Source organism: Diceros bicornis, chromosome 30 (assembly GCF_020826845.1).
Source record: "Diceros bicornis minor isolate mBicDic1 chromosome 30, mDicBic1.mat.cur, whole genome shotgun sequence".
NCBI classification, from domain to species: domain Eukaryota; kingdom Metazoa; phylum Chordata; class Mammalia; order Perissodactyla; family Rhinocerotidae; genus Diceros; species Diceros bicornis.
In genome coordinates this window covers 13,656,152-13,665,009 of record NC_080769.1, presented here as the reverse complement: position 1 = coordinate 13,665,009, position 8,858 = coordinate 13,656,152, and positions in this window count along the sequence as shown.

Genomic DNA, 8,858 nt, shown 5'->3' with positions numbered 1-8,858 from the left:
AGCAAACCACTGAAGATTTTCTACGTTAGATTTCCCCTTCTCTAAACTGGGACCAATCCTGCCCACAGAGGGTTTGTGAAGAGGGATTTATGACATCACGAGGGCATACCTTCCCACTGGGGTTTGCAGAACTTGCTGTTATTATGGGGCTGGGTTGTTGGTGTCATTTCCACCTTTGCTTTATTTTGAACACTGCACACAAGCCATACATTGTTGTGTGGTGCCATTTAGAGGGGACAAGACCTTAGCGAATTAAATTATTTTTAGCTATGTCTCTGTGGTGTACTGAGGGGGAAAAAGGCACCAGTCTCCATATAAGAGTCTCTGGTACAGATGCACTCAGATCTGGCTGGTTTTTGAAAATTTTATGTTTTCGAATACAAGTGTACCAGTTCTTTATTGCAGAAAGAGAAATCAGGTTTTTCAAGCACAATCTCGAGAGACGCACATCGTGAAAACACAACATTAAGAAGCGAGACAGGCTGGGTTAGCAGAGCCAGCGCCCTGTGCCGCTGTCAGAATCTGCGTGGAGGGCAGAGCTGCCACAGGGATCTCACCGGGAACAGAGGAGGAGGTCCACCTTCACCGCATCTGGCTCCCAGTGGGTGGAACCCACCCAGTGAGTTACACGCCAGGAACCGAGTAGGTCTTTGGAATGTGACGTTCTCCAGAGGCTGGTATGGTCTAGTCTGAGGGTTTCCTGGGGACATCGCTCTTTCTGGGAGCTGTTTGTGGAGAAACTGGCTGATCCCCTCAAAAGTTTGTCACACCCACTCTCTCTCAGCCTCCCAGGAGTTCAGCACCTGCCAGGAAGTGTGGGTGCTGGAAAAGAGAATGTTGATCAGCTGACCCCATGGGAGGGAGGCCCTGGAAGTGAAGGTGAGACCCACTGGTGTGTAGCCAATGGGAACAGAAAGGCTGGAGAGGGAGGCTAACTCAACCTGGCCAAGAAAGGACAGAGATCCTGAGAGTTCAGTAGATAGAATGCTCTGCGCCTTTTAGAGCAACTTCCCGTCCCAACTGGCCTGGGATCCAGGGTCATCAGATGAACTGTCTGGTGCTGAAGAGACTTCCTTCCACTGCTGGACACGAAGCCTCGGCTGGGGCAGGTATGCCAACGGAATGAATCGAGACAGCCTCTTCCTGTCAGAGGAATGTCTCTTCTCAGGATTTAAAACAAAGGAGTCAGACTGGAGCCCTGGTGAGAAACCGTAACCCCAGGACATAAGGGCCTCCTGCAGTCAGCACAGGTACTGAGGACAGCAGGAAGCGGGCCGCAGAGGATCCGTGGGGCTCAAGCACAGAAAGAAGGGAATTACTGGAGGACGATCCTTCTCCTTACAGTAGGAGTCCACTACATGTTTGCTTCTCAAGTACTGTGGGGTCTGGGCTGCTCGCCTTTTTCCAGGGAGAGAAAGAAAATGTAACACTGGCAAAGCCCAGGTTTCCATGACACCAGACATCAGAAGAACAGGGATTTAAGGATTCAAGGATTCCTCCCTTTAGTAACAGGGATTGCACCCAGCACTGCGTGAAAGTGCAGGATTTCGATAGGTAGTTCAGAGAAGGCCCACAAGGCCACACCTGGGGAGTTCGTTCATGAGAAAGGAGAAACCACAGACTATTTGCATGAGCTGCAGGCCAAACGGAAAAGAGACTTCTCCTGCACACCTGGGGAACGGTGTCAGGGCTGGCCATTTTTTCTACTTTGAAGAGTGGGAAGAGTAAACTCGGCTTCTCCAGACCCTGCAGCTGACGATGGGAGACCAGCTGTTGTGACTGAGAAGGCAACTGGATCAGCAGTTTGAGACGCTGCCACGTGGCCAGCCTCTATCCGCCAAGCTCGCCATCTTTGGGGAGGGCGTGAGGGAGCCATGACTGTGGATGCAGTGCAAATGCTGCCTCATCACTGGGCTCAGAAAGTGTCTGGAAGAGGGCAAGCGCTCTATGGCAAACTGGAACTCTGGATTTCTGATGACACCAACTTGGGAAGAGGACAGACGTTTCAACCGGCAGAGAGGAAAATGCTTTGCAAGGTATTTGGACAGTGCTGAGAGGTGGCCGAAGTGTCATAAATCCCTCAGACCAATTTCTCCTTAAGATAAACTCATAATTTCACTCCTATAGTTTTATAGTTTCCCAAAGAACGTTTACTTTGCCTCAATACAAGGATTCAAGGATCAAGTCTTGAAACTGCATTGAAGGCTCCCATCCCCGTTCGAGAGAAGCGTCAAGAGAGGTGGCTTTAACGTCATCTGAAGCACGGGGAACCCATTCCCTGTAGAGAGAGGTGACGTGGAGAGCAAAAGAAGAGCAGAAGGGATGAGGTATGACAATTTTGCACACCTGACACCCAGCTTCCCACTGGGGTCCATGCTGGTGCACCTTCTGTTATCTGGAGCTATCATTCTAACAAGAACTTGAAGCAGATTGAAGAAATGAGCCTGTTCTTCAGATGGATGGCTTCACATCCTTTGGCACATGGAGCAACTGTTTCTAAGATACGCAGAGACGCAAGTCCACACCACACCTGCTCCTTTGTGACGCCCGGTGAGTAATGTAGCCTGTGAGCCGCATATGCCGTCTTCTGACAAGTCGAGAAGGAGCACTCCCTCTCAGCTGTCTCGGATGAGCTCACCTGCTGCCCGCCCGGGGGGCCCTCCTGTAATGCCTCTTTTTTCGAGAGATGACTAAGTGTAAGTAGCTCAGAGCTCATTGCAGGCAAATCATTACAAAGCAGCAGAGTGAGAAGCTGGGGATAAACGAGGTCTATTCATTAATGGGACCCAGAAATCTTGGGTTCTATTTCAGCATCGGTGTCTGCTGTGGAATCCAGAAACCATTTCAACCTCTCAGTGCTTCAATTTTCTTCTGAAAGGAAAGGCAAAAGGTATCCACTTGATAATGAGGTTTGGAGGTTCAGCTGTGCATTCCTGGAGCATGGTAATGCAATCTCCATGGGGCAGTTATTTCTCTTCTACAATGAGTTTTGGGGCTAACGTATGAGAGCTAAATGGATTCCAGATTCTCTTACCACCACCAGGAAAAGAATACTCAATGCTAGAATAAAAATAGAAAGCTTCCTTTTCAAAATAAGTTTGTGAAAGGAAAAGGATTTGCTAAGTTTTCTTAGCAGGGCTTTAAAAATAAATCACTTCTGGGCCGGCCCCATGGCTTAGCGGTTGGGTGTGTGCTTGGGTACTGACAGCCCAGGTTCGGATCTCAGGCGCGCACCGACGCACCGCTTCTCCGGCCATGCTGAGGCCGCGTCCCACATACAGCAACTAGAAGGATGTGCATCCAAGTCTTGGCTATTGTGAATAACGCTGCAATGAACACATGGGTGCATGTACCTTTACAAATTGGTGTTTTCAAGTTCTTTGGATAAATACCCAGCACTGAAATTTTTACAATGTTATAAACCAATGTTACTGCAATAAACAAAAAATTAAAAAAAAAAAAAAAGAAAGGATGTGCAACTATGACATACAACTATCTACTGGGGCTTTGGGGAAGGAAAAAAGGAGGAGGATTGCCAATAGATGTTAGCTCACAGCTGGTTTTCCTCAGCAAAAAGAGGAAGATTAGCACAGATGTTAGCTCAGGGCTGATCTTCCTCACAAAATGATAAATAAATAAATAAATAAATAAATAAATAAATAAATAAATAAATAAATCAGTCACTTCTGGAGACGCCAGCTCACACCGAAAGGCCCCAAATCTGACTCTGGGGCTGGTGGAGACGGCAATCCTACACACTCTTCCGCGGCACAGACCCAGGCACGGCCTGGCTGCTCCGGTTGGGGTCTCTTGTATTTTTGAGGAGGGGGAGAGAAGGCATTTTTGTTCGACAACGTCTCCTTGCTACCTGGTTTAAGTGATGAAGATACAATGAATGTTGACTTGAAGTTCACAAACTTTCATAACAAAATAAGACATATTTGGATTCTTATACAAAATTCAGGTCAGTTAGCTTTGTATGGCTACTACTATTTAAAGCACAGATTTATAGTCCTATGATTATTTTAAAACAATGCGCAATTAGAATTTGGTAGAGCCAACAGTGGTTTTTGGTTCTTCTGTCTCTAAAGCCTGAGTGATCACGTTTATTTTTATCTCTGAAAAAACCAAAAGGGCAGTTCTGCACATGTGCATGTAACTACCGTGTTTACAGATGAACCTCCTATGACCCCTGTCCCTGCCCCCTCCCATGGTCAGAGGGAACTCTAGGGCAGGGCAAGGAGGTGCCCTAAGACTTGTTAGTAATAACAACAATGAACAGTTCTATTGGCACTTATAGTGGAATTGCTCAAAACCTGGTTTTATTAACTTTCCTACAAAGTAACAAAGAAGGTGTCAATGTATTTAGCACCTCTGGTCTTGTAGGTACTGTGATAGATGCATCCTCAATGGGCCCCCTTTAATAAAACACGAAAAAACAAACACAAACTCAAACCAACTTGTCAAGACAACAGCACAGCCTCTGACCTCTCGAAAAGAGCAATGATGATAAGGATCTCAGGGTGTCCAGTAACCGTCAGCAGTAACTCACGGAGCTGGCAGTAACCCAGGGATTGGAGGGGCAAGTGGAGGATGGGCCATGCCAACAGAGCGAGGTCATTTCTTCTCACAGGACTCAAGATCCACATCTGAATTTTGCACACCAGTAATTGATTTTTTTTGATTTGCAAAATTTTATTAAGCAATAGCTGGACAACTCTTACAACTTCAAATCATCAAGAAAAAAAAACATAAGGAGATTAATCCATCTCAATAATAAAGACAAAATAATTTGGACAAACCACACCATTTTGAATGCAAACCATTGATGCCTTCTAGAATACCTCCTGCACAATCTGATACACCAAATACATAAGAGAGGCAAACAAGGGTGAGCTCGTTAGAATGCAATGGGGAATCTCAACAGATCTTGCTTGGAAAGCAAAACAAAGCAGGATGCTGGAATTGAAAACAAACAAACCAACGGTGGAGGAACTGAGGCGCCCACAGCAGCGTGCGCCATCCCCGAAGTTTGGACGAGAACATGCTGGTGGTCTGGTTTGGTCTGGGACCTGTGCACCTGCATCGCGCACTTACAGTTTAAAAAAAAAAAGGGAAAAGAAAATGCCAGTAGTAATGAACTCAGAAATTATGTCCAAATTTACAGTACCAAAATAATGCATTTATAAACAAATGCGAAAACAATACCCCTTTGGTAAATAATACAGTGCCTTTTTCATCAAACGCATAACCCATGCTTTTCTACAACATGAAAAGAAATTTTTTGATCTACAGTAAACAACGAGATCTTAGAACCCTATCCCTCCCCTTTAAAAGAACTTGTAAACAGAAAATATAGGTACAAGTAAAGTTACAAGAAAATTGCACTAAGCCAAAGAAACGAAAACAAAATAAGCCACAACCCCTCAGAGTTTTATCAGCTGGGGAGAAGGAAATAAAAGAATGGTGAAGAGTTTTGAGTTCTGTGCTATTACAAAATCCCAGGATCTTAAACAACATTTTTGACACATTTTGTCTCAACTAACTTGGTTCACAACCATTGATTGGCCAAGTGATGGACGGCCCACACAGGGACACAATGGGCTCCTTTTTAAGAAACCTTTGAACCTGAAGATAGCGCAACACTGCAGAGGACACTCGAATTCAAGCCAGCCGGGGCATACACTCCTTTGCTCTTTTTTCAACCCACTCTCTGGTCTTTGGGGCAAGCGATGACTTCTTTTAGGGCTGTTCTCAAGGGCGTCCACCAAGCAGGGCACACTCATGGGGAGGCTCCTCTGTCTCAGCTCGAATTGGTGTTTTTGTGTAATTTTTGAAAACAATTGCAATTCCAAATGCATTTGTTTCTAGAGGTGAGCCCGCTCGAGACAGTATTTTAAATGCACTGGTTTACATCAGTAGATAGCTCACTAATACAGGAGAAATCTCTACAAAAAGGCAATGTTTGGGAACACAGCTTCCGAGTTTGTACAGCGGAAGGATGAGGCGCCATGTTTTGCGCCTTTGGGCTGTTAGAGTGGAGGGGAGTTCAGAACACGGTCCCGGTCGTCCTTTCATTTTACAGATGGACAAATGGAGGCCCACGGTCACCCTCCAACTTTCGGCACAGAGACCTTGGGGTCTCCTGACGTTCTGCTATGCTAACAAGAGGAACGTGCACGTTCCTGCGTGTCCTTGTGGGACACTCGACAAGGGAGCAGTGGCCATGGATGAAAAACACTAACATACAAAATCCTGACATGCTGCCATGAGAGCTTTGACATTTTCCTGCTCCTTGGTGCCAATTTTTCTTGGGATATACATTCAATGGGTACACCGTACACACATCTGTGCCTTTGGTTTGATGAAGTTAGAGTTAAAACTAATTTAAAATTGGTTTTTATGTTTGTTAATTTATCGCTTCCCTCAAAAAGGCATGGATTCTTTATGTAGTTGACTATTGACTGGGCTAATGTTTTTAAATTTAGGGATCCAATGAGGTATCTTAATAGTCATAAACTGCTATTAACAAACATGAAGGATGTACAATTCTGCTGTTTAAAGTACTGACTTTAGTAGTATTTAATAAATTGGGACTGACGGAATGAAAACAATTTTTAAAACAAGGAAAAGCATCACCATGAACTTAAAAGACACCACACAGCAGCTGCTGTAGACACCTGGGCCGTCTGCCGTGGCCTTCCAGAGTCTCTGCTCCTTTGGCCGGAGCAAGGGGAGCTGGGCAGTTGCTCATCCACAGGCGGACGCGCATGTACGCAAAACATCCCAGCCCGAGGTCTCTGTCTCTACCGGGGGGAAAAGGCCTTTTGGGGAGCGATCTAAGAATTTAGTAAGTTTAGTTAATTATTTGCTACACATACTCACTTGCTCTTCAAACATGTATTTGTAGTTTTTATTCCAAGGATTTCCCCCATATTTGCTCTGATGAAGAAAAGTTCTAAAATGTACCCTTTCGTGGTCTTTACATCTTAAAGACCAGGCAGAACTTTAAAAACGGAAACTTATTCCTAATAATTCCTTCCTCTGCTACTCTCTTCCTAATGTCTCCTCTCATTTCATATCACCTTTTATTTTTAATTAAAAATAAAATTTCCAAGAGAAGGGGAAATATTATTTTAGGCTATGTTATCTCAAAGAAGTCTTCTCCTTTGTATATGATCAATACCACAAAATGCAAAAAAAGAGTTACTTTTAAAGGATTAATAGGATTTTTTTCCCAATTAGAAAAAGTTATAAATTGTCCAGCAAAAAAACCTTCTACCATATCCTCTTTATTTCTTGCAGCAAAATATACTGCTACCAAATAAGTCATTACAAACATACTCTTTTTCTAAATAAATAATAAAATGGGCATAACTCACCAGTACATAGTAACAAAATAATTCCTAAGAACACTAGTAAAGCAAGATAAATAATTATCTTTTGGACAATAAAACAGGGGAATTGCATTTAAATTATTTTAGAAATAGGCTATAACCATTATTGCACAACTAATAATAAGCAATGAAACATCGTAACAAGCTACAGAAACTCATAAAATAATTATATAATTCTGAATACACTGCTAAATTCTTTCTGGCAGAATTTACCCACCAAAGAATCAGGTTCAATATTTTAAAATATAAAATGGGAAACTCTGGTATTAGCTGGAAGATGGTCTTCACCGTATTTAAAACCTCATCTGTTTCTTCGCAGTCTGGAGAGAACGGTGAGCGATACCATCTTGCTCTGGGAAAGGAACGGGCCAGTGTCTTTTAAACCCAAACAGGGAATTAAAAAAAAAATATTTTGAAAATACTTTTCTGCAGTATCTTCCACTTGTCTGTTTCCAAACAAAATCCAAATTTAGGACCCTAAGCTAGTAGACAGTTCTTGTGCTCCTGCCCTACCTAAACAACATTACAGATGTGAATAACTGAAAAAGAGGAACTGGGGCTTGTTCTCAGAGCTGAATGCCGCCCAAGGCGTCCCCCGAGGAGGGGGAGGTGGCAGAAGATCATCTCAGTGGACTTTTTTTTTTGGCGCAATTAACAAAGAGTAGTCAATCAACTACCTAAAGTCCCATAATTTAACCACGTTCTCCCAGTGGTTTATTTCCTCAGTAAACAGTCTGTACAGTTACTAAACAACTTTTTTTTTCCCTAGAGAAGATTGTGAGACTTTTGTCAAAGAGCTGACTATAACTCTCCCTTAATACCCTGGCAAATGCTTAAAATTTTTTTGTTACATTTCTAATCTAGTGGAAACCATTTCTAGTCAATTGCATTTCAATGTAGCCAAGAAGAGGAAAGGAGGGCTTTCAATTGGTATCATCAGCCTTTTTAGAAAGGGTAGAACAGTGTCATCTCACGGGAGAGAAAATGTCCACTGCTGCATTTCCCAGATTAAACAATAAAAGGGGTGGGGGAATAAAGGCTGCTTCTCAGCTGGTGGGCATCCAGAGACTAGCCACCGCGGTAGCTGAGAAAATCGCTACCCCACCGCACGCCGGGATCTCTCCACTTCTGTCTCCTACCTTCTCCCGAAGTCAATCATACTGAGTCACTGAGCCTACGGAATTGTGACATATTATAAAACTAGTGGAGTCTTCAATGTAAACATCCTCCGAAGAGGAGCGCAGCCCTTGTACGATTTCAAGTCACGCTGCGTGAACCGCCCGTGCGTACATGTGCAGGAGTTTCCTCCTCACCTGCCGTCCCTTCCCCTACATCCTCATGAGCGACGCCTATTTATACTGGGTAATAGCACCCCCATACAAAGCCTACTTTTATTAGTCAAACACAGTGCATTTGCCAAAACACCCTTCATTAATCAAGTCACCTCTGGGGGAGTAACAG